General features: G+C 38.0%; 1 protein-coding gene across 1 annotated transcript in view; it reads left to right on the forward strand.

Moving 5' to 3' along the window:
• The window catches only part of ST8SIA6 (ST8 alpha-N-acetyl-neuraminide alpha-2,8-sialyltransferase 6), a 112,049-nt gene that overhangs the window by 80,409 nt on the left and 15,492 nt on the right, over nucleotides 1–16,148 (forward strand). The gene's annotated exons all lie outside the window — the stretch shown is intronic.

The raw sequence follows: 16,148 nt of genomic DNA on the forward strand, positions 1-16,148 counted from the left end.
GCAAAACTAGGTTACTGGTTCCCTATTAAAGAACTATCATTTGTGCTTGGAGAACTTGTAGTGCACCCAGATAAAAATGCCATTTGTGAAAGCTATCTGCTGTTGGGGTGTATGGATATTTATTTGTTACCCGTTCCTCCCCAAACCATACCCATCATAGAACTAGGTCAGTTGTCTTGGTGCTAGTAGCCTGTTTTACTCGTTCTGGGTTTTATTGTGTTTTTCTGGTTCTTTTCTATGCATCCACTCAGGTTTTGATCTGTGCCCAATTACTTTATTATATTACAATGCAGAGACACATCTTTATCTTCACTTTTTCACATTTTCAAGTTTAATGTAAGCTTTAAGTCTTTAAAGTCTTATTAATGAGGCTTTGCTTTCTCTTAAAATGTTCTTAATATCTGCCCCCTGCTTCTCTTCTGGGAAAGGCGTGACTGCTGTTTCCCTGTGCTGTAGCCCTGCCTGTCGCCCTTCAGTCTGTGCACACTGGTATTGTCAGACGAACTGCTTCTGATTCCGCTGCCAACATAAGAGGGGTTTTTGTTGGCCCCTTTGTGTAAGAGTAGCTTCCTGATTGACTTGAAGCTAAACGTGGGTATCTTCCCTCCACTGGATTAGACAAATGGATGTCATGACTCCTGTAGGATTCCATAAGCATCTTACCTGTCACTACAGGGTGAGAGGCTGGAACAGAGATTCCTATTAAACTATTTCACCTCCAGGATATCTTGTTACACAGTCCTATTCAAGACTGACTTCAGGGTCCTGAGGAGGAGGATCCAGGGAGACCCCATAGAAAACTGTGCAGACAATCATAACCTGAAAAATCATGGCATCAACAAGTGGCAGCAGAGTCTGATGTTCAGAGACCTTTTCTCATGTGTGAATGGGCCAGAAAGGATGAGGGAGATATTGAGGTGTTGAACTATTGAGGATCAACCTAAAATAATTAACTAGAAAGCTAGATGAGTAGTGATGTCAATATGCAAAGCAAAGCTAAAAGAGCTTCCACTTCTGACTGCCAAGTTGGTTCAGACCAAGCCTCCAGAGGGTAACAGGAACAAAACAAAGGTCACCAAATACCAGTTTGAGGGCGTTAGAAAGCTGCCAGGGCAAGGGGAATTTACAGGACTAACAACCAGAGGAAGAGGGAATCTAAAGTTGCTGAGCAGCGTTTGGGGCTACTTTTTCTCAGAAGGGACTTGCTGAATGTAAAATGATGAGAGATTGAGAAGCTGAGCAGAGCTTCCAGAAATCCCTCGAAAAGACCAGCTCTCAAAAGAACTGATGCCTGAATTCAAATCATTTCCATCCCTCAGTTGGATTTAGGAGATCTGCCCTTAGCCTAGATAACAAATAGAAGCAAAAATAAATCCTCTCTGGAAGAAGGTAATGTTATTCAGAGCTTTAAATGATCTCTGCAAGTTTTCTTACACAATGTTTGACTCAATTAAAAAAAAAAAAATTTCCCTTTAAAGGTTTAAAGGTTTCCTTTTTCTTGCTTTCCTTCCTTCCATTTTTTCTTTTGAAACAAAAATCGGCAGTCACTTTAAATCCAAAACTGCATGAGCAACCTTGCTGCAAATTATGATAGATAGCAGCTACGTGATTGATGGTACATTTTCCCCTTAGTACCATCTCAGTATAAAAAGTGCATCAGTAACCATGGCAATTACCCAATGGTCTATCCATCCCTCCAGGACCAATTTAAGTAAACATCTGGGGCTATACCACTTATGGTGTGTTGTCATTCAAGAGAACAGTTATGATGACATTTACTTATTTACTTGAATATATATTACATTATAATGTTTACATTATGGACATATTTGTAAGCTAAATTATATAAACCCTCAACAGAAGCCTGTGAAATCAAATCACAAGCAACCATCCACTCTTAATTTTTTCCTAACATAGTTGGTCAAATCTGGGAGTCTCTATCTATTTATAAAGCCAGTATTGTAGAAACACCCCCTGTTATTATAGATGTCAAGTAGCTAAATAATTTACCATTTCATTTATTTATAGCATTTTATATCAAATTGAAGGAAAGTAAAATGTGTCTTAAAAAGGCAATAATATTCTTTTAGCAGCCATTACAAAAGTCATATTAAATTCTGAAGAATATGAACAAGAGAATAATTTCTAAATCCATCTGCAACACAATTGTTAACTTCCTATAATTGATACCCACAAACTCTGAAAATTATGGGACTCCTATGGTCAAGGGATCTAAAAATAAGAAAGCTTGAAAGTCATTTTTCTGAAATAAATGTGCTACTTGCCAGCAAAGGGGACAAAATTTATTTATCAAACAAATATTTGTTTAGCATTTACTATATCAAGCACTCTAGACCCCTTCAGTATTGATGAAATTCTGGTTACAAAACACAGCCTCGAGAAATTGTCATTAAATAAATGAATGCATGAAAGTAAATGAGAAAAATGGGTTTCTTTACTGACCTCAAAGAATTTATAGTTAGTTTGGAAAACAAGAAAAAAGAATACAAATATGTATGATTTAATATCAAAATGAGTGATTTAGACAAATACTTGATATATCAGCGTAAGCTCTCATTTTCTTGAAACATTTTGTAGAAAGAGGCAGGACTTGAACTATAGATCTGAGGATGGACAGAAAGGGAAGAAGAGACCAATTTTGGAAATGGTGGGACCAAAAACAATGACCAGTTAGTTTAAGGCCAGTTTGGGTGAGAGCCACACATTTCTACTACAGGGTACTTCTAGCTAGATGGGGGAGGGCCTGATGATGCCCGGGCTCTGATTATCAAGGTTAAGTCCAAAGGCATTCTGTAGATAACAGGAACCCAGGAGAGAGACTCCTACTAAGGGAATTGCATGACAAATTTATTGTTTCTGGGGAAGTTTTGGGTCACATGACTTGGTGTGACCTGGATGGAGTGTGAGTGGTCCAGAGGAGTCAAAGCAGTTAGGGGCAGAAGAGTGATCATAGGAAGACAGGGACTGAAACATCAATGGTAGCTACTAAACTATCAAGTGAGAGCCACAGGCCTATGAGCCTCTTGGGGGGATGGCCTGTGTTATTTTTCTTTGCTTTTCCAGTGCCTGTCACTTAGGTAGACCCCACAAACAGCTGCATGATTGAAGAATTGGTACAGCTGGGTTACTTAATGAATTTCAGTTCTCTAAGTGAAGGAGAAGAAAAATAAAGTCAAATAAGAAGTTTTGGATCTGATTGATTGGAATAATCATAGTGCTAAATACAGAACTATTTCAAGGGGAGCGTGCTTTGGGGAAGATGAGTCCATTCTGGGTAGGGTGTATCTGAACCGACTGGAGACAATTGGATATAGAAGACCTTGCCTTCATCTGGGGAAAATATGAATGCTAAAAGAGACTGGCCTCTCCCCCAAATGAAAAGAACTGCAGTTTAAAACTGGCCAATGTATAAATATGGCCACTGAAATCTATCTTATCAACAAGTTTTTCTTTTGTGACAAAGGAGTTTGACCTCTTTTTAAAGATTTCTGAGGTTTTCCTCATTCAATATTTCGTTTGGGTGCCTGAGACCTTTGAAAGTTGGTTGCATTTCTACCTTCTCTTAGCCTTTATCTGAAACATGAGAGGTTTAACTGAAAGTTTTTCTGGATCTTTATTTATTTATTATTCTTTTGGTACCAGGAATTGAACCTAGGGGTGCTTAACCTCTGATCTGCATCCTCAACCCTTTTTATTTTTTATTTTGAGACAAAATCTTGCCAAGTTGCTTGGAGCTTCACTAAGTTGCTGAGGATGGCCTTGAACATGAGATCCTCCTACCTCGGCCTCCTGAGTTGCTGGGATTGTAGCTGTGTCCACCATACCTGACAGAAGGTTCTTAGTCCAAAGTCCATGTCAGAGATTTCATAAAGCCCTCAAAACTGAGTGGGAATTTTGAACACATTCCTGAGAAAGGGCTCCACAGCTTTAATAAAATTCACAAGAAGTCTAGGTGCCCCAAATGACTAAATTATTTCTGGGGACTTTTCTGGATTTGAAGGTTCTGATGGCTTTGGGATTTGATTGCTTATTTCACCTTTCATGTAGGTGTGGTTACCATTAACCTAGACATTGATCTGGCTTAAATTCCGCCCTCCCCTTTAGACATTTTTGTTCTGAATTGGTGTTTTTGGTGAGATCCCATTGAACCTTGTTAAAGAGGGATATAAGTAAAAGTTGAAGATGTTTTACCCATTTTTCTTCTTGGTATCTAATTTCACTTATATATACTTATACAAACTCAAGAATGTTGAGATATTGCCTGCTCTACTTTTAAATCATTTATTGAACCATAAGCCAATATACAGAGTAATTTGTGGAATAGCTACTTGGATTTCAGTCTAAGACACGATTCCTCTTCACAGTCTCTCCCTCTAATTTTTAAAAACTGATGGCTAGTCATTTGCTTGAACCTGCCACTTGGAAATTTGAGAATAACATTGAGATACTTAAATTGAAATTAGACATTATAAGTAACACTCCTACTGGTCCTTTCCTACTTCTTCCCCTTCACCCTTGAAAGCGCTTTTGTGAAGCTCTGGAAACTTCTGGTAAGCAGGTTTTATCCCAGTAGAAGATCTTTGAGCTTTAGTAATTAGTCCTAGATTTCCTAAGTAACTTGCATGGTAATTACTACATTAGCTTTCTTGAATAGTTTTCTAACTTAAAAGAACTGTATTCAGTTGGGTAACCAATTACAGAAATAGTAGGTACACAGCAATAATACTCAATTTTCATGTTACTTTCACATTTTTTTCCAGGAAGTACACTATTGTTACTATTTTTCAGTTTGTTTTGGACATTCTGATACCATTTAATTTCATCAGATATCCTCATGCTTCAAAGATGTGAGTTGGAATCTAAGGCTGATTATTATCAAGGACATATTTACTGAAAACTTAATGGCAGAAAACAGTTCTATTATGTAAATGCGCACATTTAAGACTCATGCAAATGAGATACCTTTCAAATGACTTGTAAAACAGGTATTTTGTGCCCAATTACTTTGTTACAGATAACTATTACATGGTAGCAATTTTATTGAATCTCAAATTATCCCCTTAGGGTTGATTAAATTAAAATTTCTTAAAAGTTATCCCTTTATCTTTTTTGTGTTGAATATGTAAGAAAAGATCCCAATTTTTATTTTGGTAGATTCAGTGACATTCCAATAACAACCCATATGTTGTTTGCACTTTATTTGAGCTCCTTGGAAAAAATATACTGTTAAACAAAATAAACTTACCTACCATGTCATGTATGTTAATTTTTTAAAACTACATTTACACTGTTCACAATGACATTTACATTATTTAAAACAATGTCATTTAATGATTTAACTTTGTGCAAGGATATACTCCTCCAAATAAGTAGATGGATAAGTTAATCAATATATGGCAAGAAATTATAGATCTGGAAAGATCTGGAAATTATAGATCTGTTAGTTTAACCAACAGAGGTTTCAACTGTCTTCTTAAATATCTCTCCAAAAATAATAGTTCTGTTTATTTCAATGGCTCTTTGTGAGCCTACATTTTTTAATTTAACCAACACTTCCTGAACAATATTGATGTTTCAGGATTTTTGTCCTCTAGCATAGATTCTTGGAGGGAAGCAAAAATCATCTCTATTTTCAGACTTTTTTGATTATACAGGATCATGTTCATTTTTCTGAGGCACTATTTTCCTCCTTCCTGTTCCTTTTAAATGTTTGCTTTTACAATTCAAACAGGGTGACTCTGATGACAGCTGAAAGCAATACATATTTTATTTTTTCAAATTTAAGAAGATGTGTGTAGTTTATGATAGGTGTTTTGGGTCAGTTGTCAGATTGAAAAAGCCCTTTTTCCTCTGCATTGAGACCATTCTTCACTGTTAATATCCTGTCATATCATTTTCTATTTGTTATGCCACACAGCATGCCTGTGCATTTAGAAAAGCCACAGAAACCACACCATGTCATTACTTCTGCTGTATTTAATAACAGAAACTAGCTCTTGGACATTAGGGAACCGGCTCCTCTCCTTAGTCTTCAGAATATAAACCTGGCTGTAAATATGCATTGAACTCACGTGGGATTCACTGATCTTCTAAATTCTCTTTCAAAACTTCTCTCCCAACTTGTACTCAGTATTAACTAAATTGCTGTATGTGTCCATGTCAGATAAGCCTCCTTCATAGGCCATCCTACCTCTCAAATCCTCTTCACCTTATATCATTGTCTGCAATGTCTTCATCGATGTATTACGCTGTTTAAACACTGGCACAATATCCCAGAAGACAGACCTCCTCCAGTGTTTCAACATTACTGCTTCGCTGCTGAGTTTACATTTCAATAGACTTCTCCTCTGCTTCGATAATCATATTCATTTATATTTTATTTTACTTTGGTTTAGTTCTTATATTCTACTCAAATATATGAGCTCCTCTTTCATAAACTTGAAAATACCAGTGCATACATTAGCCATGAATGGAAAAGTGCAGTTATCTGAGTTGCTGATTGAATTTGGTCTTTATTCATGTTGAATACTAGCTCACAGAACCCTGTTAAATCTTTCTATAGCTGTCAGGTTTTGAAGGGGAACTTCGAGTGGGTGGAGGAAGAGCTAGGATGAACCCTCAGCAAAATGGTAAAGTTTGTGAAGAATTCATTTGCTTGTTTTATATTTCATATATATTTCCAAATGTATTGAATCTGCTCTGCATCAGATTTGTGTTTTCTTCCCTCCCCCTTTTCCCAAAATCTTCTCTAAATGACCCCCAGCAACTCCCTCTCTTCTTTGTTCGTTCTCAATCCAACGCCGTGGGGTCTCAGAGCCACCAGGCGATGTCAGGATTCCATGTTCCCAAGGTTGTCTTCCTCATTCTTTCTCACAATTCCAGTTACTATGTGATAGGTCTCTAATGATCTGGGATATACTGACTTGTGTTAGATGTCAGTGACCAAAAGACTGTTTCTGAAAGAAAAGAGACAAATAAACATTTATTGAGTGTCTACTGTATGCCAGCCGCAGTGCTTGGCACATTGTGTAATTTTTAGAGTGTATAATTCAATGGTTTTTAGTATATTCAGAGTTGTGCAATCATCACCACTAATTGCAGAATATTTTTATTATGCCCCAAAGAAATCCATTCCCATTAGTGGTAACTTTCCATTACAACTCCCCCTAGTCCTTGGCAACTAGTAATCTACTTTCCATCTCTATGTTCTAGAAATTTCATATACATGAAATCATATAATATGAGAAGTGCTTACTTCTTTTAGCACTATTTTCAAGATTCATTTATTATAAAGTATATCAATACTTCATTCCTTTATATTGTCAAATAATATTCTGTAGTATGGATATTTTGTATTTTGTTTATAATTCATGGGTTGATGAACATTCGTTTTGGTTCCACTTTTGGTTATTGCCAACCTTTTTTCCAAAGTAGTTGTACCATTTTACAGTCCCACCAGCAACGTGTAAAGGTTCTAATTTCTCTACATCATTAACAACATTTTTTATTGCTTTTTTATAAAATCTGTGCCATCCTGAAGAGATGTTATCTTATGGTTTTGATTTGTATTTATCTAGTCATTAATGACGTTGAATATCTTTTCGTGTGCTTATTGACCATTTTTATATCTTCTTTAGAGAAATGTCTATTCCAATCCTTTGCTCTTCTTTTTTTTTTTTTTTCTTTTGGTACCAGGAACTGAACCCAAGGTCACTTAACCACCGAGCCACATCCCCAGCTCCTTTTTATGTTTTATTTTGAGACAGAATGTCTCTAAGTCCTAGGGCCTCACTAAGTTGCTGAGGATGGTCTTGAACTTGCAATCTCCTGCCTCAACCACCTGAGTCGCTGGGCTTACCAGTGTGCACCACCACACCTGGCTCTTGGCTCATTTTTAAATTGGACTGTTTTTCATTTTATTGTTAAGTTATAAAGGTTCTTCCTTTATTTGTTTTGTACACACTTCCTTATTAGTTGTATGATTTGCAAGTTATTCTCCCATTCTGTGGGTTGCTTTTCAGCTTTCTTAATCGTGTTCTTTGAAGCACAAAGTTTTTAAATTTTGATGAAATCCAATTTACTTTTCTTTTGTTACTTGTGTTATTGTTGTTATATCTAACAAAACATTCCCTGACCCAAGATCATGATTTATGCCTGTATTTTCTTTAGAGTTTACAGTCTTAGCTTTTACACTTGTGTCTATGATCCATTTTGAATTAACTGTTTATTTGGTATGAAGTAGGAAACTAGCTTCAACTCCAGTTGTCCTAGTTACATTTATTGAAGGGACTTGTGAAAACTCACTTACCACCAACGTGAGGGTTTATTTCTGGGGTTTCATCTTATTTCCACTGAGCTGTTTATCCTTACACCACCATTGCAAGTTACAGCAAGTTTGAAATTGGGAAGTATAAGGACTACTCTATGGCTTACTTTTTCAATCGACTTGGGAAGGGTATATATAGTTTTCTAGAAGTTTTGACTTTTCCAGTCCTTTTTATCCTTTCCGGGCAGATTGCTCAATTTTGGCCAATTCTTTCTTTCCATTCCCTTCTTTTTTTTCTCCTTCCTTTCAGTCCTTACAGACTTGAATTTATTGACAGTCTGCCTTGTCCCAGACACTTGTCTCTCATCCTGCCCCTCTGAGTTCTTATATCCTTTCATCAATCTTTTAACAGCATATGCAAGTCCAGCCAACATCACGGGGTCTTAATTAGATATGCTAATTTACTGTTAAATCAATGCTTACATGCCTCTAATATCATCCAGTGGTGGTATTTTGTTATGCAAAAGTAAATATGAAACCTCTGTGGGGAGATGGAAGGACGTTACAGCTGTGAGAAGGTTAGAAGAAGAAGCCTGAAGGAAGGAAAACAAGATGGAAGATTATGTGCAGGCTTCTAAGAACCCACCTTCGAGGAATACAGCAGACAAAGCATGGGGCCTTTGGGCATCTAGTCTTAGCTTTCCCAGTGCCTGGCTAGTGATTCTGAAGCAGGCTTTGGTCCTCTACTTCCTCTCTGTAAAGCCAGGACTTAAGGCAAGTATCTCTAAGGTCACTCTTCTTCCCTTGCTTGGATCCCTTAGGTTGTAGCAATGGAAGCATTTATTAGAAACAATGGAGAGGTTGTCCAAGTTGATCTATATCTCTATCTATATCTATATTCACACACACACACACACACAATGAAGAAAATTCATAAACATGTGTTTTTGTTGAATATTGAATAGATGCACAGGAATATCTATCCAGTTCACTGGTATACTTGGTATTTTCCTCTTGATGTTAATGAGATTCAGAACATGCTCTCAGAAACTTTAATATCTATGGTGACATATATGCAGTCACATAAATGCAGAAATAGATAACTACCAGTAAAAAATAATATATGGCATAAAGCCATGGATCACTGTGGATACTCAGAGGGGGAGTGGATCCCTGAGACATGGATTTGTAAAGAAGGTTTCATTGAGAAGGAAGTCAAAGCTTTGAAAAAAGGAAGATGTCAGAGAGGAGAAGAGGAAGGACACAGACAACCCCAAGTTTGTATAAGTGCATTTATATCCCAGAAAGAAGAATGGATGATTATTTCAGGGAGCTGGTATAATGTTATGTGGAGCCCTGGAAATTTGGATTTCATCTTATAAGTGATGGTAAGATGATTTAAAGTTAAGTATAGCTGTAAGAGTTATAATACTAAACAACAACAAAAAAATCTGTACTTTGATCCTGGAGGAAATTTGAGCATTTTAATTCATTGTCTACTCTGTGAAACATGTCAAAATGGTTAACATTTTGTGTTCTTGTGCAAATTTATATAAGTTACCACTCCTGTACAGGCCAGGTGTAAGTGATGAAAACTTGGATGGAAGAACTCAATGGAAAAATCTAGAAGAGAAATAAGCTGGGGTGGGGCAGCACCAGAGAACATTCAGCAGTTCCAACGAGGAAAGTGGCCAGATGGTTGCATGTGGCTTCGGTAATTGTTGTTGCCTGATAATACTCTTGGCTTTTCCGAACACCATGTCTTCCATTCTGAGTACAAGTAGATTCATTAATGGATAATGGCTGCTGTCAGACTTTCTAATTCTGAAAGCATCGGCCATCCCACCTTCCTAATTTTCTGAGTGAGGGATTTGAAAATAAAATGCCACTGGCCGATTAATGTCATGGATCAACCTGAGCAGGGGTAACTATCAATTCCCCTATCCTACCTGTCATTTGGGTGCCAACCTGATAGTCACATGAACTAACAACAGATCTTCTCTGATTGCTGGAATTCTCAGTGTTCTAAGAAGTTAGATCTATTAGTGGGTAACTCACTCTACTTTAGCCTAGGCATAGAGAGTAGCTAAAAAAAGAGGTTGAATGGGTCTGAAGACCTTAATTTTTCTGATCTATTGGGGCTGAAATGAAATGTTTTCTTGCCTTTGGAATTCTTGTAAATCACTGGAGTTCTTAGATCATTTTTAATTCTTTTTTGGGGGGCCGGGGAATACCAGGGATTGAACTCACGTGCACTTGACCACTGAGTCACATCTCTAGCCCTATTTTGTATTTTTATTTAGAATCAGGGTCTCACTGAGTTGCTTAGCACCTCACTTTTGCTGAGGTTGCCTTTGAACTTGGGATCCTCCTGTCTCAGCCTCCAGAGCCGCTAGGAGTACAGGCATGCGCCACTGCACCCAGCAGATCATTGTTGATTCTTAATAACACAAACTGTCCCTTTAGTTTGAAACATGCTTTCATTATAAGCCAGTTGGTTCTCAAATTAGTGTCAGCACATCATCTTGATTTTTTAATTTCACTTCTTACATACTCAAAGACGCTTTCTCCTCCACTACACAGACAGACCCTGGAAGGAGTTGTCTATACCCACCCTCTTCTGTTACCTTCTGCTTATCTTATGACCTTATCCTGGTAAACATGTACCATGCTGGGTCATTTCCATCCATTCCCAGCACAATAAAATTAATAACTAGAGGAGTACCTTTTAATGCAAATCTGATTGTGGACTATGGCCAGGACTTGATTCCACCACTTCGCTCTCTGCCACAACCAGTTTGGAACCCATTCAAGACAAAAATTAAGATCTCACAAGACTCTGCGTTGCCTGGGAACCACGGCTTCTGCAGCCTCACTGCGTGCCCACTCTTTTGCTCCCTGGTGTTGGTCCAGCACCTCATCAAATGCCCTGTACTTGCTCCAACCACTGATCCTTGACAATGCTGGCCCTTCTGCCTCCCCATCTTCCTCCTCAATGAATATTAACCTTCATTTATCCCTTCCTAACCCAATTAAGTCATTGCTGTGCTGTCCTGAAATTTACCTTCATTTAAATTTACCTTGGTCACAAGGATAAACTTTCATTGCATGTGTGCAGTTATTTAATTCATACACTTAGTTGATTTGGGATCCATGGACATGCTGTTTATGGGTCACGTCTCAGCATAGGAAGTAGGAGTTGGAGAGTAAAATTTGGTTTCTGGGTTCAAGAGCATAGGTTCAACTCTAAGTTGGTACCATATGTATTATTATTGACTTTCCTTTTTATTATCCCTTGTCTTTAATTTTACAGTAGTACCCCCTCATCTTTTGGGGATATGTTCTAAGATCCCCCAGTGGATGCCCCAAAGTACAGATTGTATACTGAACTCTATATATGCAGTTATTTCCTATGCATACAAACTTATAATAAAGTTTAATTTATAAATTAGGCTCAGTAAAAGATTAACAATAATGGCTAATCATAAGTAGAATAATTATAAACACATTATATTAAAACTGCCAGCACCACTATTTTTGTGCTTGGGGTCTATTGTTAAGTGAAGCAAGGGTTACTTGAACACAGGCATTGCAGCACCATAACAATGGATCTGATAATTCCAATGACTACTGAATGACTTGGTGGGCAGGTAGCATATACAAAGTGGATACACTAGTTGGGGGGTGATTCCTTCCTAGATAGGACAATGTGAGATTTCATCATGTTACTCAGAATATCATGCAATTTAAAATTTCTGAATTATTATTTCTGGAATTTTCCATTGAATATTTTCAGATTAACTGTAGGTTACTGAAACCTCAGAAGGCAAAACCACAGATCAAGGGGAACTACTGCATATTAAATGTGTTCTCTGTGAGTGAATGAATTTCCCCTAGAATGTCTTAAAGGCATTGTTGGATTATTGGTCATTGGTATCATTATTGCTATTATTAACTGAGCCACTTCTAGCCAGTCTCTTTATTGATAAAATGGAGATAATCCTTGCCTCTAGAGTTTTTATGAATATTCACTATGTAAAATGCTCAGTACAGTCTGTTATATGTTAGAGTCTTAGTACATGATAGATATTAGTATTTCCTGTTTTATATTATTTTGCTAACTTACAAGTAGTGTTTTTCTCTCTATAATAAATAAATCAAGTCCATGATGTAACAATAAAGCTGTAATAGTTTCTGTTCCAATTCTCTGTCAAGGAAGAGGTACAAACATATATATTCCCAGTTTTGCCTTTCTGATCATTTTGTTTGGATTATACCATGCACTTGTTAAGGACCAACGCTTCCTATTCAATTTGTTCTATTCGAACTTTCTTTGATCTTTTCATGATGGAAAATAGGTCACACAGAGCATCAAGTATGAAGCTTCAACTTTCTAAGTTACAATCTTCTTGTGCATTATTTTCAGTAGAGGGGGACTATTCTGTATGGGTTCCGCAGCTCGTCCCTCCTTTTTCAAGATAGTTACTCAAATCACATGCTCTGAGGTCTAATCAGAAAGGACTCTGAATTTCCTAATTAACCACTCTGTTTATAGTCAGAGCCAAGAATTATACATCCTGCCTTTCCCCAGATTATTTATCTCCTGCTTGGGACTAAATAAGGATTGGCAAGTCCAGGGAGGGAATGGATAATTTATATTTGAGGTTCTGTTAAGGCAAAGCCTGAGGGCAGAGATGAAAAGTCATGAACTGGAAGGAAGCCAGAGGCCAAAAGCAGGAACATAGGTGCATCATTCCCAGAGGCCAGGCAAAATCGGAAGCTGAGTTCAGGGCTGAAGCCAAAAAAGCAGGTCATGAATTCTGTGAGCCATGGGAGCTGTCCTGGAAGAGAGCCTGAGATGCGAGCTAGCTTTCTAGGAGCACCGAGGGTCCATTAGTGCATGTGAACCAGGCTCATCAAATGACCATGAGCATGACCTGCCTGCCTGTTCCTCCACCTGCAAGATGCTGACTCCCACCCATAGCATAGATAAAGCCCCTTGAGATTACACATGCATCGCTTTTCACCAGGGCACACATTTAGAAATGGGTCTAGACAGTTGAAGTTCATGAAATAATGAGACATGTTGTAAAAGAAAGTGGCATTGGCACAAAATACACTGGGAACGTTTCCCTGAAGAAATGTTTCACGAACCTGGTGTAGTAATCCTAGTGGTTCTGAGGCTGAGACAGGAGGATCACTTGTTCAAAGCCTTAGCAAAAGCGAATCACTATAAGCAAGTCAGTGAGACCCTGTCTCTAAACAAAAATACAAAACAGGGCATGTGGCTCAGTGGCTGAGTGCCCCTGAATTCAATTCTTGGTTACCACCCCAAAATAAAAAGAAAAAAAATGCTTCATGGAGTAGTACTTTGGTATAATTACACATAAGACTGATTCAACATTATAATTATAAAACTGTCTTCTTGGAATTAGAGTGTTAGTCCAGGATCTCATATTTCCAAAGTCTGAAAAAAAAAGTTTCTTAATCTTCCGTTTATCTTCCCTTAAAATAGCTAACTAAAAAGAAAGTATAAACTGTCAGCTAAAGTTTGATACAAATGACTTCTTTACATGCTCTTCACACATTGAACAATAATGACAGTGACCTGGATTTATTTTGTCTGGAACACTAAAATATATTCAGAAACCTTAACATTCATCTTTGCAGTTGATCTTGTATTTTTAGAACTTGCTTTATTCACACTTACGTAATTTGCAATCGACTTTCACTTAACAGTTTTGAAAAGGCAAGAGGCAGTCATGCAACTGGAGCACTTGGGGCTTCTGGGGAGATCAGTTCTGCGTTCGGTCACTTTGTGCTCATTCCAAAAGTCATCTGAAGCTAGCCAGATGGCTGAGTCTCTCTCCTGTGGTCACAGACCTCACAACCCAACCCTTTCACAATCACGCTTCCGTTCTATGGATACGTTTTCCTTCCAAGTCTTAGTAAGGATTAAAACAATAACTGGTCACCACCTTTATCCACAGGCCATTGCCCTCTCTGGCCTTGCTTAGGCTCTTCCCTGAAGACACCACCCTCCTCCAAGAGGCCCCAATGGGAAACCTGGACCTGATCCTTACTGTCTCTATTCCCCTTCAGGACCCATTTCCAGTTGATCACTAAACATTAGCATTTCACACCCTCAGTAGGTTTCAACTCCCTGTCCCACTAGTCTATTCTTTGCCTTGGTTCATCCATGCTCAAGCAATCTCTTTTCTAGGGAGGAATATTTGGCCTTGACCTTGACTCCATGGACCTCTGTTCCCAACCTTCAGCCCCTTAACCTGGGTCACTGGCTGGGTGGTCCCTGGTCCCAGGAGGGAGGGATTTGGACACTATTTCCCCTTTTAATATGCATATAGATGTGGAAATTCAGCACAGCTTAAAAAGACTTACAATTTCCCAAATACCTAAAGATGTAGATGTTTTCCTTTGAAAGTTCAAGTGAAACCATATGACTTGAAACAGAGGCTGGCTGGACTGTCTGTGATTTTTCTTCTGTGTTTCCCTGTTATGATTGATTTGTGCACACGAGGGAGAATTTAGGGCAGTGTTAAAGTGCCTGAAGACATTGACAGGACCTCCTGGGTTCAAATCCCAGGCATGTCACTTACTAGCTGTATGACCTCAGGCAAGTCACTTCACTTCTCTGACTCAGCTTTAACATCTGAAAACTGAGGTGATTATAATAGTTTTTCCCTCAGAGAAAGGTAAGGATTAAATAAGCTGATGTGGAAAGTGTGTGGAAGGATGCCCTGTATGTGTTTATTGTTATTATTTTGGTATCTATGTACATGAATCTTAAATTTACAAATTTCTCTTATAATGTTCTTTCTGGACCTATAGCTGTGTCTCTTTCTGGCCTTGTTTCTGTGCAGTGTTCCTTTTTAAAACTGGCAAGTGTCTTTTTTTTTTTTTTTTTTTCTCTCCTCTTCTCTCTCTTCCCCTCCTCAACCTTGGGGAAAGTAAGATTAACATTCTTTCTGTCCTAAGTCAAGTTTTTTGCCTTCAATTCACTGTCCATAAGAATTAAAAAAACAAAACAGAACAAAACAAAAAAAAACCTCTGGACCTGGAAGCTAGAACAACAGCTCTTTCAAAGATATAAGTTATACAGTAATTAGATCTACTGATAATGATCTTGGAAACACCCTTCATTTTCCTCCTCTAACCTACCATACCAACCCCCCCTGCAACTTTTTGGGACTGGTGATTAAATCCAGGGGTGCTTTACCACTGAGCCTCATACCCAATCTCTTTTTTTTTTTTTTTTTTTTTTAATTTTGAGACAGGGTCTCTCCAAGTCTCTGAGGGTCCCAGTTCCTGAGGCTGGCCTCAAATTTGAAATCCTCCTGCCTCAGCCTCCTAAGTCATTGTGATTAAAGGCCTTCTGCTTCTCTTCTCAGTCAGAATGGCAGCCTCTTTGCCTTTCTCCTTTGCTCGCAAAGCAATCAAACTTCTGCTTCCTTTATCTCACCTCTTTGTCCTCCTTGTTGTATCAGCATCAGGGACAAGGACTGAGTTTCCATAGCCTCCCCTGATGTTTGTGTGTAACCATCTTTTAGCTTCTGTCCTCTATGCTTTCTCCAGTCTTCCTCCCTTTTACATGTCTTTTTCTTCTCTGTCTCGTGCTTTGCCCATCTGTTGTCTTTCTTCTTCTTCTTAATTTCAGTTGCTTTTTCTCTTCTACCCATTTACTGTCATTAATAGGAAAAAACCCCTAAAATTACAAAAAAAAAAAAAAAACATACTTTCTGAATTCATTGAAGAGTTTTTCTATTCCCTTTTCAAAAATTTATAAGTTTATGAATACAATATTTTCTGTGGCTCTCTGGGGAGAATCAAATTGTTCTCTGTT

This window comes from Sciurus vulgaris, assembly GCF_902686455.1.
Source record: "Sciurus vulgaris genome assembly, chromosome: 12".
Taxonomy (NCBI): domain Eukaryota; kingdom Metazoa; phylum Chordata; class Mammalia; order Rodentia; family Sciuridae; genus Sciurus; species Sciurus vulgaris.